General features: G+C 44.0%; 1 protein-coding gene across 1 annotated transcript in view; it reads left to right on the top strand.

Annotated features, from left to right (window-relative positions):
* Positions 1 to 20,471, top strand: part of LOC143300916 (fibroblast growth factor receptor-like 1) — a 149,276-nt gene that overhangs the window by 32,263 nt on the left and 96,542 nt on the right. The window contains exon 2 of the mRNA XM_076614866.1: positions 13,088 to 13,275. The gene's annotated coding sequence lies outside the window, so the exon portion shown is untranslated. The remainder of the gene's footprint in view (positions 1 to 13,087; positions 13,276 to 20,471) is intronic.

Raw genomic sequence — 20,471 nt, 5'->3', positions numbered from 1 at the left:
TTTTGTTCTACAGGTTTAAGTTAATTCGTATTTTACATTTCGTTGTGGCTGAGTAATCACCATATTGTGTACTTTTGACCTCTTTCTAGGGGCCGGAGGCCTGGAGATTAAAGTTTTGTTCTTGTTCTGTGTGTGTGTGTGTGTGTGTGTGTGTGTCACTCTCTTTTTTTTCTCTCTATCTATTTATCTATCTATCTCTGCATGCAGCATCCTCTTTCTCTGTCTTTTATCCCTCTGCCACATCCCGTGTTATCTTCCTTTCTCTGTATAGCTTAGAGAGAGAGAGTTCACACACCACGGAACAACTGACTGGCATGATGGAATATGACACGATAGTTTAACTAATGAAAACGTCAATGTCGCTTTAGTGATTGATGGGTAAGGAAAACCCACACACACTTTTTTCTTTTCTTCCTCATGGCTTAGGTTGGGGAGAGAGTGAAGAAGGAAGTTGTGTGTGTGCGTGTGTGTATGTGTGGTGTGTGCGTGTGTGTGTGTGGTGTGTGTGTGTGTGTGTGTGCCTGGACTAAATCGAAGAAAAAACAACTGAAGTCGTTCTGTGGATGCTTATAGACCCAGTTCCCTAGTGACACGGTAAGAGAGATGGAGAGGAACATAAACAGAAGAGAGAGACTCGATGAGTTGTTGAAGTCTTCAGTGCACTTGAATGGAATAATTAAGGAAAGTCAGAGGAGCGTGGAAGAGTGGCGTGAGAGAGAGAGAGGGAGCGAGAGAAATCCTGAACACCCCCCCCCCCCGCCCCCTCCCCTCCCCCCAAATGAATTCTTAGTTCACATACATTCCAGAGTAATGACTACACAAACATCACAAAGAAATAGAACGGGACATGTCCGGGACAGAGTGCTCGGGTGGGGGAGAGAGAGGCGCTGGGATGGGTGGGTGGGGTTGGCAGAGAGGACATTGTGACCCAGAGAGAAAGAGAGAGAGAGAGACAACCTGGTCTCCAACAAATTAATTCCATGCTCACCGTACCATGATGTAGTGTACGTGACATGATAACAGGATTTGTATTTCCATCCATCAGCCAGCACTGCCTCTTGGCTCTGTTACAATTAATGTATGCCTGACCATGTCCTCGTCAGTTTAACAACATGGCACTTGGGGACAACAAAGCCAAAGCTACCCTCCGAACCACCACCACCACCCCTCTCCGCGCTCCGCAAATCCCCCAACCCCCCAGCGACCTCACCCATCCGTCCAAAACCCCACCCCCACCCCCACCCCCACCCACGTGCTTCCCTTCAGATACAAGGAAAGTAAACAAAACAGTTACAATTCGTTACACCCCAGCTTTATGGGATCGAAAGAAGAAAAACAGATTATATATACATGTGAGTGTATGTATTTTGTCTATCTCAGGAGGGGGTATACAACAATGGGAGGACGGAGGGGTGGAACAGATGGGAGAGATGGAGGGGGGGGGGGGGAAATGTATCTTGAGTTTTGCACGCGAGAATCTTTTTGAGCTGAAGCTGATGAAAAGAAAAATCGAAAAATGATCGAATAAAGATGGGCTTGCAAAGAAGAAGTAAGTAGGGGATGTTCCTTGTTTGGGAAAGCGATGGGACACGGGGGTATCGCAGTGCGAAAGAATAAGGTCAAAAGAGAGAGGGAGGTTTGGGAGGGAGTAGGGGGGGGGGGGTGGAGGAGCTGTTACGATACAGAGAAGGCGAAGGTCTCAGAAAGATGAATCACGTTGTCATGGCGATGTTTTACCCCCCTCTGTCACACTTCAGACCTGCAGGGTTCAAATGTCCGGTATACAAACCCCCCCCCCACCCCAAACCGCTACCCTTATCCCTCTCTCAACACCACCTCCCCTACCCTTTGTTCCCACGCCCCCTCCATCGTTCCCCCATTACCCTCCCAGTGTCTTCATCCCTCCTTCATTCTCATGCAAGTTGCTAATGTAGTGTCCTCTGCTGGTACTATGTTGTTGGCTGGGTTTTTTTTTTTTTTTTGTTTTTTTTGGGGGTGGGGGTGGTTGTTGTTGTCTTTGGTTTATTTGTTGTTGTTTTTTTAGTTTGTTTTTTGTTGTTGTTGTTTTTGTTGTTGTTTGTGTGAGAGAGAGAGAGAGAGAGAGAGAGAGAGAGAGACTCCGCTGAAATAATTCAAACTTCGTCAAGGCTGACGCCACAAGGAAAGTGTGGATATAATTCTTATTCTGGAGTGAAGCCAGACTCAAAACCAGATAAATTTCGACTGAATATCCCCTGGGAATGCAAGGATATGAAGAATAGTGTTTGGTTGTGTTTTTTTAAGTGCAGTGCGAATCACTGTGGGATATGGGGATGAGGACACCCAAATTTAGTGACATCTTTTTTAATTGTATTCTTTGAATTGTATTCAAGACACTTACTGACATTCATTTGGGATAGAGGAAGACGTGGTGAAGTTTGCTACCAGCGGAGATTCACACACACACACACACACACACACACACAGATGAACGGTACGTAGCACAGATATTTTGTACTTTTGCGCGCATGCGCGTGCACTCTTTTACGCATTGTTTCGTAAACGTTTCGATCATTTGCACAATCATCAAGAAAATCGATTGCACACGTTAAAGATCACACAGTTTACGTGAACTTAACAACGTGGAAGTTGCAGCATCAGATACAGAAGAATAAAGCAGAACAACCAGCCAAGCAACAACAAAAAATAAAGATTAAAAAATCAAAAAAAAATCGGTGGTTCAGTTCAGTGCTGAAGCACATTGTTGAAAATGCACGAGTGTCAGGCCAGAAAACAAGAAAACAAAACAAACAGAACAGAATAAAAGTGAAAACCGGTTTTCGCTCATCCCAGTGGAATGCGTGTCTGAATGCTCTTTCAAAAAAAAAACCAAAAAAAACGAACAAACAAACAAACAAAAACCTATGATGCAAGCCTTGGTGTAGTTTTTAGTGTTTCCCCTGCATTTAACCTTAAAGTAATTCACACATCACAGCTGCGGCCGCGGGCTACATTCACACTAGTGACCTCTTCCGCCAGGTTAAAATTCTTTGCTTCTAACAAGTTTTTATTCCAAACGTGTCGTGGTTAAAATATATATTTATTTTTTGTATGCAATAGACGGGACAAGAAATTTTTCTATTGATTTTTTCCCCTTTTTTTTCTGATTTCATTTTCTTAAGCAGATGTGATGCAGCGTAAATGAGTCACTCTGCACACTTTGACACCTTGAAACTGAAACTGAAACGTGTGACGGATGTTTTAGTGTATATCAATGACATTCTAAAGATATAATTTCAAACAAAAGCGAAAAATGAATGCGTGAACTGAAAGACAAAGTAAATAAATAGATAATAGATAAAAGCAACCCCCCCCCCCCCCCCCCCCCCCCCCCGCCCCACCCCACCCCACCATCCAAAAAATGTGGTAAAATATTTCTTTTGCGTTTGAGTATATTCAGAAGAAAAAAAATTGGGATTTTATTTTTGGAATTTTTTGCAAGGTAATTTCTAGAGGAGGAAGAGTGTTGTCGACATATAAACAAATACGCAGGGAAAGAAAACGCGTGGACTTCGCTGTTGCTTTGCCTGCCATGGTAGAAACGGAACTGTTGTTAGAATACTAGTACTTCGAGCAGAAGTTTTATTTTTTACCCTACCCACAGCACCCCCTCCTCTTCCCACCCCATACCCCTCCGTCCCCCGCCCCTCTCCGCTTCCTCAGTCACATCACCTTCCATCTCCACATTTTCCCACCACTTCCATGAACTTACCTCCCTTCTTCTTCCGCTCCACTACATCAAGGCTTGTCGCACAAATAGATCAGGTTGTCAGGACAGATCCCCACTAGTTTTTTTTTGTTTGTTTTTTTTTTTTGTTTGTTTTGTTTTGGTGGGAGGGGGGGTCTTCTTTTTTTCTTTTTTCTTTTCTTTTTTCTTTAATACTCAGTTTTCCCCCCACGATGTTCCATGTTGAACCAGTAGACAAGTAAGAAGTACGGACAGCACTGTGGTGAGACAAGGACCGATGAGAACAAGTCGTGTTGAACGTGCTCTGGTCCGCCTTCTCTCCCTCTACCACCACCATCCCTCCCCCACCCCACCGTTTCCTTCCCATCTCCTACACTTGCCTTCTTCTTCTCCCCATATATACCTGCGGGAACAGAAACTGCGGACTGTAAAATACTTGTGATAAAGTTCTGGTTCAACACTAAAGGAGAGAGAGATCGAGAGGGGTTTAAAATGAAACTGAACCACATAAAAAGACAGGTACGTTGGCACTGTTGTCGAAAGTTGGGAAACGTTATCAGCTGTGTCTGCTACAGGTTAAGATTTTGGAGCAGGCTAGAAAAAGAAACTCTGTGTGTTTTCTGAGGGGAAAAATGGAGAACAGATCAAATCAGAATTAAAGCGTGTGATTTGAAAGCCCGATCCTGCTGCAAAAGGTCATTGGTTATTGAGCCGCTTGAAAACAACAACGCAGAATCCGTATTTCGTACATGATATTGAACACACGCACCACACACACACACACACACACACGCACACACGCGCGCGACTGCAGGGAAAAGTAGAAAGAAAAAGAATTACATCAGTTGATAACGTTGTCGTGCATGCAATTTATTTCATGAATTGCTGAATTATTGCTGAGTTTCAGCCTCAAACATTTCAGCTGTGTGATACCCGAACTCACTGTGATTTTATTATTATCAGGTTCATTAACTCTCTCCATACGAACGGCGAAAGAGACGACGTTAACAGCGTTTCACCCCAATTACCACCATCAAAATATTACAAGCGGAAGACTCTTACACTGAAGAGGTGAATGTTGACAAAGAATACCACAATTCTGACGACGGAAGCTAAAGGTTGGGTCATTCAGACACCCACTGGACATCCGAGGGGTGTGTGTAGAGGAGAAGAGAGGACTGGCCGTACTGAGTGAGTTAAATGAACATTTAGACAGACGTTTTGAACGATTTCAAATAAAGTAAAAAGAAGACGAAGAAGAAGCTGGAAAGAAAAAAAATAGCCTATAGATATTTAGACCGAAAAACAGCTTTGTGAACAGCATTAAAGTAATCACTTTGTTGGTAAGCCGATAGCGAGGGTAGCTTCCTAGCCCTTGCCTCCCCTTTCCCCATGCCTGTGTCCTGTTTTCAATGAAGAGGAAATTAATGGCAGACATCACCTTGCAGCTGATTAATCAGCTCGATATCCATATTCAGCTTGGTGGCCCATCTGACTAGCACGTGAGCAAGGGATGGGATGATCTGCAGGCTGTGTCCTCGTCAGTATTCATGGGAAAGAAGGGATCTCTGACCTGGGAATGAGGAACCGATATGTTCGCATTCCGTATGAATTGCTGATGATGGTAGGTGTTGTCTCGCTGGAAATCATCATCAAGACGTTTCATCAAGGCGTTGTTCAGTATGTGTTACTGAAGAAGAATAGAAAGCCATATGAAGATCTGCTTATTTGATTTGAGAGAGAGAGAGAGAAAAAAAAAATACTGTTGGGGTGGGAGGGGGGGCGGAGTGGTGGTGGTGCGGTGCTCAAGAACAGAGGCAGCAGCAGCAACAACACCAATGGCAATAAGCAGATACGCACATGAACATACACACATCCGCGCGGACACACACACACACACACACACACACACACACACACACACACACACACACACACACACACATCAAGCTAACGAGGAAAACATATTGTTTCTCTCCACCTGAAAGACAAGTACCACCAAATCATCCACATGAATCAGGTAGCTATCAAAGGGGACGACTGTAACAGGACCATTAATAAACGTCCTGTAAATTAGTCACAGTCATGTCTGACTCCGTTATTAACTGTTGCCATGGCTACCTGTGATTAGACGGATATTTTCTGTATGTATCTGTGTATGATGCACTGGTTCAAACTCATGATCATACCGTCTGTTTCAAATGTTGGGAAATGTTTCTTCAGTTGCACTTCGTGAGTTGACGCATGCGGGTGGTGAAAATTAACACGTGTTAGTAGTTGACATGAGTCGCTTCCATGACAAATGTTGTGTCTGTTTCGTGGGTTGTTGAGAGTTTTTGTCCGCGCTTGTATAATTCCGAAGTGCTCCTTTTACTTTGTCGTCTTACTATTGCCCCAAATGTGCGCTCGACTTCTTGTGCTGCAGAATTTATACAGCCTTTTAATGACAAAAGCCACGCATCATCTCCCGCTGTTCTCATTGTGTTGTGTTGTCCGAATGCTTCCGACGAGACAGCAGATTTCCACGAACATATGATTGTGCATCTTTGTTCTGTTTGTTTGGTTTTGATTGATGCTTTGGAGTTTCTGATGTTGTAGTCATCAGGATGCTTTGGAGAATGTGGGGGAACCGTCGGCATGATATCAACAGAATAGAATAGAATAGAATATGTCTTTATTACCAAGTGTATCGGGGTCACAAGGAATATTGGAAAGGGGTGGGGGAGAGAGATAGTACATAACAAGATACGAACATAAATCGAAAATCATACACAGACACAGATACAGTAGAAATAAGATATATACAAGTGCATATCAATATAAAAACTTGTGCATACTCACGCATGCACGCACTGCACACACACACGCGCGCGCGCGCGCGCACGCACGCACACATACACACACACACACACACACACACGTTTGAACAGAAGCTGCATATTACATGTGGACGGGGCTGATGACTATATATTCAGGTAGATGGTTGTTGGTTGCACAATTCTATTTATCACACTGGATTTGTTAGAGAGACAGGGCATTGACTGCTTTGGGGGAAAAGCTATTGGCGAAGCGATTGGTTTTCGTCCTTCTGTACCGTCGACCAGAGGGAAGCATCTCGAAAATCCCATAACTGAGGAGATAACTCACACTTCGTACATAGAAGAAGCAGTTGTGTCAAACAAGTGAAAGAACGCATATTTCGAGAACTTTTTTTTCTGTTCCCCCACAGACATTGTTGGGACTGAACTATGTCTCAAAGAGCTAACGAAGAGCTCAGTAGGTTTCTAGCGGTGCGTATTTTGCACGTCTTAGATTTTTTTGTTTGTTTGTTGCTGTTTTGTGTGTGTGTTTTTTTGGGTTTTTTTTGTTTCTGTTTGTTTGTTTTTTGTTGTTGTTTTTTCACAGTGACATTCCAGCAACAAATCGCATCTTCATCTTGGAATGAAAGGCCTACAGAAAAATGTTCTAGACCGGGCTGTAGTGACAGAGGAGAACAGTCTTTATATATATACATATATTTACAAATCACACCCCGGACAAACAGGAAAATGGAACTCAGAGTGAGAGAGAGGAAGAGAGTAATAAACACAGACCCTAACGTCTTCGTTGTCGACAAGGAAGGGGGAGAAGCTTGTACATGGCTTGTGCGGCATCCAGTTTTTAATTTGGGGATTTTTATCAAGAGTACCTTTCGGTCCCCTGTGGATTATTATCCTTTGTCACTTGCCCCCATAGGCAGTGTCTGGTATTTTTCCTTTTATTAAATTTTGAGATAAGACACCCTTCTGGTTTGTGGTGCGGTGGCCAGTTTTTTTTTTGTTTTTTTTTATTATCTTTGGATTGTTTTCAAGACTGTCTGTATATACACATATACGCACACACACGCGCGCTCGCACACACGCGCGCACACACACACACACACACACACACACACACACACACACACAGTTACGCGCGTAGCCTAATAATCTGCATGTCAACGCATTTTTCTACATGTTTTCCTTTCCAATCCATTTCTCAAGCTTTTAACATGTGTTCACCGAACACGAATTTTACCATTTTATTCGTTTTCATGGAATCATGGAAATGATCTTCAGCAAAAACAACAACAAAAAAATCTTATTGTTTGTCGTCGAATCTTGTTTCCATCGGTTTTTTGTTGATGTTTTTCCTGCGAATTTCAACCCCACAAATATAAATTATATTCAACAGCCACAGGACCTTCTCTCGCTTAACAAGTTCGAATTACGTGGTTCAAGATGTGCTCAGTTAACTAGTTACTTCGGATTTAACGTCGCCACCATCTCAGGCGTTACGGCCGACTGGATAACCGTCACAGGACAGTTGGAAAAGGGGAGCTCACACTACACTGACACCACCAGAACGACAACACGTTAAGATGGGTGCCGAAAATCCCAACTTACGTTGGGTGTGTCTGTGTGATTTGAAAACTCACACCATTTGGACTGTCCTGTGTCTTTAAGCTTATAATTATAGGCTGTTCCGGCACAAGCAGAGCTCAGTTCAGTTTCTCAAGGAGGCGTCACTGCGCTCGGACTAATCCATACATCCTACGCCACATTTGCTTTTTAGCAGATGCCTAACCAGCAGCGTAACTCAACGCCGCGCTTATGAGCTTGGAAGAGCTGATCTACTAATCTAACCCCATGGCCAGAAGTCCTTGATCAGTCTAATATCATCATCTTAGATGAACAGACTATATATAAATAAACCTAGAAGTCCATGCCCTTCGGTCCACTCTCATCTGTCCGCTGAGAAGATGGGGCTTTCACTCAGTGACAGATGTACGTCATATTGATTCGTGACGTCACTTTATGGCGCCAGCCGGCTGTGATTGAGTCTTTTTTTCTGTTTTCTCTCTAGCCACGTGGGTCAATTACGTGATTGTTTGCTACGTCAGAAAAATAACTTCATGCCTTTGACCCTTTCGTGTTCGCGATGCAGTTTTGTTTTGTTTTTAGTTTTTTGTGGGGGGGAAGGGGAGTGTGGGTGGTTGGGAGGCAGCAGGAGAAGGAGAAGGATGGGGCTAGGAGAAATGGAGGTGAGGCATGGAAGATGTCAGTGCGATGATTGATATTAGGAGTCGTGTGTGTGTGTGTGTGTGCGCGCGCGCGCGAGTGTGTGTGTGTGTGTGTTCAAAGTGGATTCTTATTGTTGTTAGCACCTTTTTTGGGAACCTCAATATTGATGACGTTCCCTGTTCAGAAAGCGCTTCAAAATTAGAAATCTGCTAATTACTGTCAGCAAATTTTATTTCTTTCTTTTTATTATTTGATTGTAATTGTTTTCATTTCATGTTTACTCTAAGCGATTGAGACATTCCCGTGCAAAAAACATAAAACAACAAACACGGCAATGGCATAGAAATCTGTGTCAGTCTGTCTTTCTGTCTCTGTCTCTCTCTCCCCCTCTCTCTCTCTCTTTTTCTCTTTGTCTGTCTGTCTCTCCTCATCAACAAATCCAGATGTATATGTGAATGCACATATATATAATAATTATGTTTGTGTGTTCCGATGCTGCAAGTGTCGGGAACGGTTTGTTTTTGTTTTTGGGTTTTTTTTCTCAATTGCAATATACCGCATTTCCAACCAGTGATGTGAAATTAACGTTACCTTTCTGAAAACTAGTACGTTCTCCTCCTCTCATTTCCAATTAACAATAGAAGTAAATAGCTGCCTTTGTGTGCAAGTTTGTGTTTCAGATGTATTTTTCTCTTCCTTTGTTTCTCTGTGTCTCTTTGTCTGTCTCTGTCTGTCTGTCTGTCTGTCCGTCTCTCTCTCTCTCTTTCTCTGTGTGTCTCTCTCTCTCTCTTTCACTCATTCTCCCTTTCATGCTCGCTCTCTCTCTCTGTCTCTCTGTCTCTCTTTCTCTCTCTTTCACTCATTCTCCCTTCCATACTCTCTCTCTGTCTCTCCATCTCTCTCTCTCCCTATCTATCTCCCCCTCTCTCTCTCTCCCCCCCTCTCTCTCCCCCCTACCCCCTCTGTCTCTCTCTTTCACCTACTATTGCCCCTTCTCCTCCTTCTCCTCTCTCATCCCCTGTTCCTCCTCACTCAATACCACTCTCATATTTCCTTTCGAGCCGCCGACCGGTTTTTTTTTTGTTTTTTGTTTTTTTCTTTCTTTCTTTTTTTAATCCCCCGTTTTACCATTCTGTGTCAATTTGTCAGTTGATCTCAATGTCTGACAGCCATCTCTCTCTGTCTCTCACTCTCTCTTTCTCTCTCTCTCTCACTTTTGAAAATGTACAATGTTAGTTTCAGTTTCAGTTTCAGTAGCTCAAGGAGGCGTCACTGCGTTCGGACAAAACCATATACGCTACACCACATCTGCCAAGCAGATGCCTGACCAGCAGCGTAACCCAACGCGCTTAGTCAGGCCTTGGAAAAAAAAAAAAAAACAAAAAAAAAAAAAACAAAAAAAAACGGGGGAATAAATAATAGATAAGCTTGCATAAATAAATAAATAAATAAATAAATAAATAATAATTATAATATAGAAAAAGGTAGTAGTAATAATATTAGTAATACTAATAAAATGATAATAATAAAACATAAATAAATAAATAAATAAGACAACAATGGTGATAAATAAGCAAATAAATGTAAAAAATGAAGACACACATTCACACATACACCCACACATGCATAACAGAAATGCACCAGACATGCAGTTTCACATATATGAAAGCACAGTCAAATACATATAAACGTACATGAGCTCCAACACACACACACACACACGCATTACCGTGCACCTCCTCTACCCCCCTCCTCCACACACTTATTTCTAGTCTAAGTATCGCAGCTTCCACGGCACACACACACACACACAAACACAAACACACACTCACAGAGATGAACACTTACTTGTACAAGCACATATGAAAGCACAGTCAAATACATATAAACGTACATGAGCTCCAACACACACACACACACACACACACACATTACCTTGCACCTCCTCTACCCCCTCCTCCACACACTCATTTCTAGTCTACGTATCGCAGCTTCCACGGCACACACACACACACACAAACACACACTCACAGAGATGTGTGTACAATGTTAAAGTTGTGTTACTCTGTTCTCTTTATGTCCGCTATATGTTTCTCACTTCGGTCCTGTCTCTGTATGTGCATAAGTACATATGTGTGTGTGTGTGTGTGTGTGTGTTGGGTGGAGAGAGTGTGTGCATTTGTACGGATATGAATGTGTGAATGCGTTCGTTTTATTACTTTTTACGATGTTAGTGATGATGATGGTGATTACTATTCGTGGTAGCAGCAGTAGGTGTAGCAGTGATAACAACATTATTATTGTTGTGTCGTTATCGTTAATGTTATTGTTATTGTTGTCACAAGGACAGATTGGAAGACTGGGCGATGCCTAAAATCTTTATCCTTGAGTAATAAAGTTTTTGAATCTAAAATCTCTCTCTGTCTTTCTCTTCCCATTTCTTCACTTTCTCTCTCTCAGTCCCCCCCCCCCCCCCCCCCCCCCCCTCCCCTTCTCTCCAAAACGAAGGAAGACTGGTCTAGGGAACAAAATAGAAGATACAATTCAATCGCTAGCGATATATCTGTGGAAACAGCTTCTCCTTCCAGCCAGTGTTTCTGAGCGACTTTATTCTTTTACATCGTGACATTTAATTTCGACAGCAAATTCTTTCAGAGTTTCCTTCCTTTTTGTTTGTTGTTGTTGCTTTTTTCTTTAGTGTGTAAACAGAGCGATTCTGTGTTTCTGTGGGTGGGTTTGGTTGTTTTTGTTTGTTTGTTTTTGTAATTTGGAATATTTGCCTTTCAAGCCTTTTTTATAATTTTTTTTTCCGTTTTATTACTTTGTGTTCCAATAAAAGCTATGAAAAACACTTCGTGTTTTAGACTCGCATTTTCTTCGTTGAAGCTAACTAACCTAGTTCTTTGAACTTGACTCGGGTTTCGTCAGTTGATGGTGTGTTTTTTTTTGTTGTTGCTGTTGTTGTTTATGGGTTGTTGTGTTGTGTTTTTTTTTATACTTTCTTTCTTTTCTTTAATAACATGAACAATTTTTCGCTGTTTTTAAATACACATGGTGGATGTTGGTAGGTTGTTTGTGCGTGTGTGAAGCACTTATGTGTTTGTGTTGTTTTCAACCCTGGAAAATGGATTCAGAACGATTACTTCTTATAATCATTTTCGAAAGCCACCTCATAAACAACCCCGGGAAGAGCAGGTCGCCACAGTGCAGTGCCACTCATCTTCTGTTTTCCTTGTATTTCGTTTTACTGTCAGTTTGATTGTTGGTGTCCATGTCAGGGTATTTTCATTACGGGCGTTGTTGGCCAGTGGACAACGCTTCTGTTGCTGTGGGTACTTTCAAGTGCGTCCTGCACTGGGGACGACGATTTATTGTCTCATCCGACATGCTGGTTCCCAGACCACCTCTCATGATTCAGTAGGGGTGGGAAGGGGGTGGGGTGCGTGAAGCTTGAATAGAACCCGGACCCTTCGTTTCCTTGTGCGCTCTATCCGCCAGACCACCACTCCACCAATGCTTACCAAGGGCCCCATGCATGCCCTCTCCTTTATCTATCTCTTCTCTTATAGTTGAAGTGTCTACCACCTATTTATGTATATAGTACGGATGGGTAGATATATGTTTCTAGATCTGTCTGTCATTGTATCTAGATATATCCGTTAGTTTGCCTGTGCGTATCATATGTATGTCTGTCTGTCTGTGTATGCTTAAACTTATGCATGCCTTAAAGAAAACCTCACTACTATCAAAACATAAGCCATCAGTTGGGTTTCTCGGTATTCAGGCAAAGAATTTGACTGTCGTTTTCTTCGATTAATCCTAACACGTGAAAGTCTGATTTCCTTGGCACTTTTTTAAAAAGAAAACTCTTGGCCCTGTTAGTTTAATTACGAAAGCAACCAGTAAAGCTGGTCATACGGCTGTCATGTAGTGATGAGCGCAGTGCCGGCTCATTTGTTTCTTGTCTGTGTCCTCTTCACCTTTGTGTCCTCGTGCCTGATTCCTGTCATGCCTGTCTTGTCATACCCTGTGATGGTTTTGGTTGTCAGTTACAAGCTCAACAATCGGTTGTAAGTCGTTGATTGTGTGAGTGAGCTTGTGCGAAGAGTATGTGTGTCTGTGTGTGCGAGCGAGCGTGCGTGTGTGAGTGTGTGTATGTATGTGTGAGTGAACGCCCGCGAGAGCATGTTTCGGTATTATTGACACCACTTCAGCTCTTGTTCTGTTATTGATGCGCTGGCAGTCAAAGGAGAAACTTAAACTGATTTATGGTTTAAAGTTTAATAAATTGATGAAATGATGATTGCTTTGGTTTCAGACGGTCAGTTTGCCACTGCACAATGGTCAGTTCACTGAGGCAGCAACCTGTGGTCGTCCGTGAACTAGTGATGAAAGAGGACTAACGACGCATCCATTCTCGTCCTCGTTGGTTCGTGTGGAGTACTTGTGTGACCTGCTGGGGCTGTAGCTGTTGGGGTTTTTTCTACTCTTTCGCTGAGCCGTGTGGTAAGTACTACTACATGTAAATGCGTGTACGCCGATGTCAGGCGATAATCTTGTGACATTGACAAAACCCACTTGAGACTGTCCTCGACAAGATGAATAACGCACGGTTACTAAGTAGAATGTTTGGTATGTCATTCCCCATTCTTTCCCACAAACAGTTAGAGGATGGTTCATGTGGAACGTGGGGTGTGTGTGTATGTGCGCGCGCGTGCGTGCGTGCGTTCTACAAAGGAACCTGTACATTGATTATCCCACTCCACATTATCACAGGACACGCTCACTCCATTCCCAGTCCATGTTTGCTCAATTCGTTCCAACAAGAATGTTTGCCTGGTTGTTCTGTTCGTTTATAACTCACAAATGTCTTCAGTAAGGGAGACGTGATAGGTCGGGAGAGAGGTAGAAAGAGAAAGAAGAGGAGAATATAAGAGGAGACAAGACGGGCATTTGTGGAGTGGAGGAGGTCGGGCAGATTAACACTTCACAGCTGGACAACAAGCACGAAGAACAAAGAGGGGGCGAAAAGACGAAGCAGCAACTGGAGAAAAATTGATGATAATAATAATAATAATTATTATTATTATAAAGAGAAATAGAGCAAACAAGAGGTGTACAGAGCAAACGTTTCGGGGGGGGGGGTGGGGGGGGGGGGGGGGGGGGTAGGGGAAACTGATTACTGGATGAAGAATGAGACTGTCTTGCATATCTTGTAATTATTGTTCTCCTCTGCACATGACCTTTCCTTATTTTTGAGGACACACAAACACACGCATAAATGTATGTATGTTTGTGTGTGTGTGTGTGTGTTATACACATTGTATATATATTTTTTGTGGTGGTTGTTTTTTTTTGTGTGTGTGTGCAATCCTTTCCAAGGCCTTGCCGTGTCGTTTCCGGGAAAATGGATGGGGGAAAGGCAGACAGAGGGTGTAGGTAGAGTGCTACATGGGTGGACACAGCAGCGCCGTACACGAGATAAGGGGGGTGGCAGGGAACCGTGTCATGATGTACGGTGACACAGAGACAGGGGGGTGGGAATGGTGCGGGGTGTGGTGGTGGTGGTGGTGGGACTGGGGACGTGGAGAGACAGCGTGAGAGAGACATACTGTACTACTTCCCTCGTTTTGCTGTTGGGTTTCTTTTTTGGTTGTTGTTGTTGGGTTTGTATAGGGTGGTTTGTTTGTGGGTTTGTTGGTTGTTGTTTTTTTTTGGGGGGAGGGGGCTTGGGGGGGAGGGGTTCTAGTGTGTGCATGGAGACGGCTGTGTGGGGTGGGTGGGGGACTGATGAACAATTCTTGCAACCTCTCTGTCACTGTCGCTGTTTTTATTCGTCTGTTTGTGTATTGTCATTGTGTGTGTGTGTGTGTGAGAGAGAGAGAGAGAGAGAGAGAGAGAGAGAGAGAATGTGTGTGAAAGAGAGAGAGAGAGAGAGAGAGAGTGTGTTTCATTATATAAGCTCAGTCCAGATGGAAGTCAGAGGTGTTCTCTGTGTCTCGCTCACTCTCTCTCCTGTCTGTATATGTCTGTCATGCTTGGTGTTTAATTCTCTAGCGTGCTTTTATTTCTCTATTCTCTAGTGTGCGTTTGTGTATTTGTCTAACTCCCTCTATCTGCTCCCACTTCCTCTTCCCCTGCGTATGAATGTGTGCTCTCTATGCCCCCCCCCCCCCTCATCCCCCAAGCCCCCCACCCATCCACACACACACACACACACACACACACACACACACACACACACCAACCCTCCATTTCCCTTTCACTGTCATTTCTCCTCTCATTGTATTGTGTGTGTATGGTAGTGAGGGTGACCACGAAGAGAGAGAGAGAGAGAGAGGGAGAACGACATGGAAGAGCGGGCTCCATGTTCCTGTCACGAGCGACCAAGACGCCATCTGTCTGCCAGGGGAGATCACCGCTGCCCACTCTGTCCTCTGTCGCCTCCAGTGATGGGCGCTATCCATTACAGGCCTGAACGGCAACACAAGCCAGTGGAGCGACTTGACTCGCTTCCCAGGCGCGCGTGCGTGTGACTGCTGCTCCCGTTTCCCTGCTGCATCGGCCCTTGCCCTGCATTAGCGTTATTAGTTCACTGTATCGTTGCCCTTGCAGATAATACCTCGTTCGTCAGTACTGCCTGCCTTCAATACATTTCATGTGAGTGGTCGCCGTTCGTCGGTTCGGTCAGTCGTAGACACAAATACAAATATCTCATGGTCAGTGGAGGTGTGTAGATCTGAGCCATAATTCTTTCTATACATGAAGGATTACAGTCTACTTATGCCTTGTACACTTGTCATTTTAGATGACTTGGAAAAACTCGGAAAGACAGCTCGTGTTTGTTACTCGCATAATTATTGCCGAACTTGTCAATATTTTCAGCGATTTGTCTTTCTTTTTTTTCTCTTTTTTTTTTAGCATCTTTTAGCAGTTTCTTTGATACTTGCCACGTAATGAAGCGTGACTTTCTAGCTATGATCCCAAACAAAATTTTCAGCAATAAAAACAATCTCGAAAATGTTCTTACTGCGCTCAAACTTCGTTAATCAGAAAGTCGCCCGGAAGTTTACCACGGAGTTGTTTCCCTTGCGTAGTTTATGTCCAGTTGAAAGGTCGAACAACCAGTTTGATGAATCGGGATTCGATGCCTGACCCCAGGCGTGAAAATTCGCGCAGTGTGTTGTCCGAGCGGTGTTTTACACGCCTACCTTCCTCCATACCTTCGCCTCCTGTCCTCCCATCTAGGAGCCTAGGGAGTGTATAGGATTCGTTTTGTATGCCAACCTTTCTTTTTTTTTTCTTTTTTTTTCAGCCTCACATTTCTTTAGGACACTGACCCTAAGTGGTGTCTGCTCGGATTGAGGCCGATTTGGAGTTGATCCGTGGCTAACTACAAGAATTACGGCAAGTGGAAAAGTCATTCATTTGGAAGCCACGCAACCGTCGATTGCTTTAATTACAGGAATGGTTTATTGGCGTTGAGATAACATCTCGGAGTAGAAAGCTTTAAAGTTTAAAGCTATCTATGGAGATTGCGAAACTGAACCTGGCTGCACGTGTGCACAATTGTGGACGGTGCGTGTGAGTGCGTGCGTGCGCGCGTGCGTGCGTACGTCCGTGTGTGCGTGTGTGTGTGTGTGTGTGTGTGTGTAGATAAGATCGTGCTGCAAAATTGTGTGTGTGTGTGTGTGCGTGCGTGCGCGCACGTGTGTGTGTGTGTGTGTGTGTGTGTGTGTGTGTGTTTAAACTTTAGCTTTGCCGGTTTGATCTTATTCGGGTTTGAATTAGAGTCAGTTAACGAGCACGTTGGCAATGTTTAATGCATGTTCTGGAGCTGATTAATTATTCATGTCTAAACGATCTCCCTGCCGTTGTATCGTCTTCTTCACTTGAAACAAGAAAAAAGATCATCTGCTTTGGCCGTTTTATTTATTTATTTTGTTGTTGTTGTTTGTTTGTTTTTGTGTTTTTTTAAGTGGTTGGGCACCGATCTATTTTCTAGTTCCCTCTACAGTTCCGAACAGACATTCTTTTATTCATCGCCACCTCATAAATACTTTTTCTATTGCTGGCTTGTGTGCGTGCGTGCGTGCGTGTGTGTGTGTGTGTGGAAAAGGTAGAGGGGGCGAGGGAGTGCAAGGCGTGTCATGGGATGATAGTGTCAGCGCTTGTTTATGGGTTAAGGGTTTGCTGACTCCAATCACACACAGACGCATATAGGGAAAACAAACAAACAACACACACACACACACACACACACACACACACACACACACACACAACGAACCAACAAAATACTTATCTATTCAGTGTGTCATAGATTTTTTTTTTTTTTTTTTTTTGGGGGGGGGGGGGTAGTAGTTGTGGTAATATAGCATTAGTAGTAGTTCTTGTTGTATTAAACGCTAAATAAAATAACACTATATAAAATGCTAACATCTTCGTCGGGAACAAACGTGAGCACGCATTCCAGTCTGCTTCTTGTCCAACACACACTACATATTACATACACTACATGTTATATATCGGACCACAGGCAAAATGACCAGTCTGCAAGTTATGCTGCTTGGTTTGTTGATATGATATTGAGAAAGTAGTTTTCATATTAAGATGCATCCTTCTTATTTAGATTTTAAGTTGCTCGCTTAAAACACGTTTTTAACAGATGGTTTGCGTATATCCGACTATAAGCTATACAAGACGTGGCAAAGAAAGACGTCCCCATTTTTTTTTTTTTTTTTTTTTTTTTTTTTTAACATGATAAAAGGAATGTAAAGATTTCGTGTAATGTTAAAGACTTGGCGAAGACAGTCTTCGGCGTCAGCACTTAACTACCGTTCTTTTCTTTCTGTCTTTTTTCTGGGGGGGGGGGGGGTTGGGGGGGGGGTTTGGGGGGGGGGGGGTTCTCTCTCCCCGTCTCTCGCCTTCCGATAGATGCAGAGGGAGTGAGGAGGGTGTTGGGTGGAGGAGGGGGGGGAGGATTGGTGAGACTGGATGGCGGTGAAGGTGTCTCCTCCTTCCAGACCAACCACGTTCTTGCCTGCAGGCACTGACGTGTACAACAGCGACCGGGCGATCATTCAAAAAGACGGAGCGTTCGGCCCATCCAGTCAAAAGTTGGTCCCGAAAAGGGCAATCACTCTTGTACACACAGGAGTTGAAGGTTACTCCTTTTCTGTCGTCTGGAAGGGAGTTGGGGAATTCAGTCAAAATCCATTTTCGCGCTGGAGTGTCTGATATTTTCGCTGGGGACTAACCAGTAGTCTGGGTGAGAGGACAGGGGACGTGACATCAGGAACGATCAGATGATGTTCCGCTTTTTCTTCTCCTGTGCGGCTGCCTGGAAACGCAGCAGCCAGCAGTGTTGGTACGAGTTTGTTCCCTTCGTGTCCTTTCATGGCTGTTGTTTTGGTTTTTATACGGTATTTTGTTTAAAAACGTCACAACACAAATACAATGATTTCGACCGGACAACATTGAAAGTCTTATACCTGTGTCGTCCTGTCCTTTTAAACAAGAGGGTAGAGATTCTCAGGATTGCATGCGTGTGTGCATTGCAGCACTTTGCAAGGTAGATCGGTGTCCAGAATAATCATCTTGACTGCTCATTGAAATTGGTCTTGTCTCAACGGATTCATCCTATTTATCATATTTATATTTGCTCATTTAGATACCTTAAACACGTTTTATTAGGCTGCATGCTCGAAGCTGAAGTTGTGTGTGTGTGTGTGTGTGTGTGTGTGTGTGTGTGTGTGTGTGTTTTAATATACTCAGCCAGCCGACAGACATGTGAACTCGAAGCCACAGATGCATGCTTTGCTTAGAATTAAGTAAGCATCGATATTGTATCCTTAACTAAGAAATATATAATACAAGCAAAGATGATTTGAGGGAAGGAGAGGGAAATGCAGCCGAACTCGAGAGATGGTTTAGTCTTTCGCAGCGTGGCTGTAATCAGATGCAAAGTAGGGGCAGGTGGGAGATGAAAGGGAAAACTGAGGAGATAGGTGGTAGGGATGGAGGTGAGGGGTGTCGTCAGTAGCGGGGTAGGGGGGTGGGGTGGCTAGGCACAACTGTTGGAGCCGTGCCTTGAGTACCGTATGTGCAGAAACGAACCTTCCGCATCCGAGGTCCGCGGCGTTTGAAAGGCACTTGCTCGCCTTCAGCACGACATCCAATCTCTCTGTCGGGACCGTTTGTCTCAAGGAGTTTAAGGGACGAGCGGAGATCGGCTTGCACACAGTAGCACAAGGGCTGGCAGGGCAGGGCAGGGGTGGAGGGGGCAGACACGGGGGGTAGGGGTGGAGAAGGAGGGGGGGGTGGGGAGACACCCTACTGCTACCCAATTACAGCGACACGGGTCGGGTTCGGCGTCACTTGTTTTTCTTTCGGGTCCACGTGACGCCGCTGTTTGGATTTCCACCATCATTCAAGCCGCCCCTCCCCGCTTCTCGGTTGAGGGGCTAAAAGTTTATGTACACATCCTCTCCCTTCTCTCTCGTCCTTTTTTATACTTTTTTTTTTTTTAACATCCCCCTCCCCCCCCCCCCTTTCCACATCCTGCCCACCGTAGCGGATTGCCCTCCCACCGCTCAGGTCACTTGGAATGAATACTAACAAATCTCTTTCCTGTCTTTCTTCCCCCCCCCCAACTCCCCCCCACTCTCCTTCTCTACTTCTGGCACGGTGTGTTCTCTGCACCTGATCTTGTGGCTGGTTGTCAGCCCGGGTGAAGTGTAGGAAGGTGGTGGTGGTGGTGGTGGTGGCTCCTTACACAAACATGGTAGCGATCCCTCTTTTTTTCCCGGTTTCACTGGGATGGTGGGTATGCATTACAGTGCACTGCTTGATGACAGTCATGCTGTCTCAGGTCTGTGTTATGTTTTTTATACACCTCCTTGTCTGTCCTGCATCGTGGCTAAATCCCACTGTGTATAAGTAGTTGTAGTAGTAGTAGTAGTAGTATTGTGTCATATCTATAATCCGTGACGAGGGCACAGAAATGTTGGTGTCTGAATCCGACGTTGTATGTCTACGTTGTAATCCTTTCCTTGTGTTTCTGTCATATCGCTTAGATTTGTCTCTACGCAAGATTCAGCGCTATATAAATACTATGATGATGATGATGATGATGATTATTATTATTATTATTATTATTATTATTATATCCACAATGAGGCATTGGTGTGTATTCTCGGGGAATGAAAACAAAAGCTGCCCGGATATATTTTTATATCCAAAGCGCAAAGCATTGACGAAATTCGAAAATAGTGTGCGATGTGGAGAGCTTGATTGTGCGTGCGTGTTTCTTTGGGAGAGCCTTTGAACATGTGAAGAATTAATAATTCAATATGAATTAACTGGGGGTTTCTTTTTAATTTAACACACAAAAAAACCTATTTGGGTTGTTGTTATCGTTGTTGTTGCTGTTGTTGTTCAACTTAGACAAGGGAATTTTCGTGTATGACATCTCTCACCTCCCTCCCTCCTCGGTCTCTCTATAACTCTGTCTCTTCCCCTCTCTCTCTCTCTCTCTCTCTCTCTCTCTCTCTCTCTCTGTGTCTCCCTCTCTCTCTGTCCAACTCTCTCTCTCTCTCTCTCTCTCTCTCTCTGTCTCTGTCCAACTCTCTCTCTCTGTCTCTGTCTAACTCTCTCTCTCTCTCCCTCTGTGTGTGTCCAACTCTCTCTCTCTCTCTCTC

The sequence above is a fragment of the Babylonia areolata genome, chromosome 2, assembly GCF_041734735.1.
Source record: "Babylonia areolata isolate BAREFJ2019XMU chromosome 2, ASM4173473v1, whole genome shotgun sequence".
Taxonomy (NCBI): Eukaryota; Metazoa; Mollusca; class Gastropoda; order Neogastropoda; family Buccinidae; genus Babylonia; species Babylonia areolata.
This window is presented reverse-complemented; position numbering and strand designations above follow the sequence as displayed.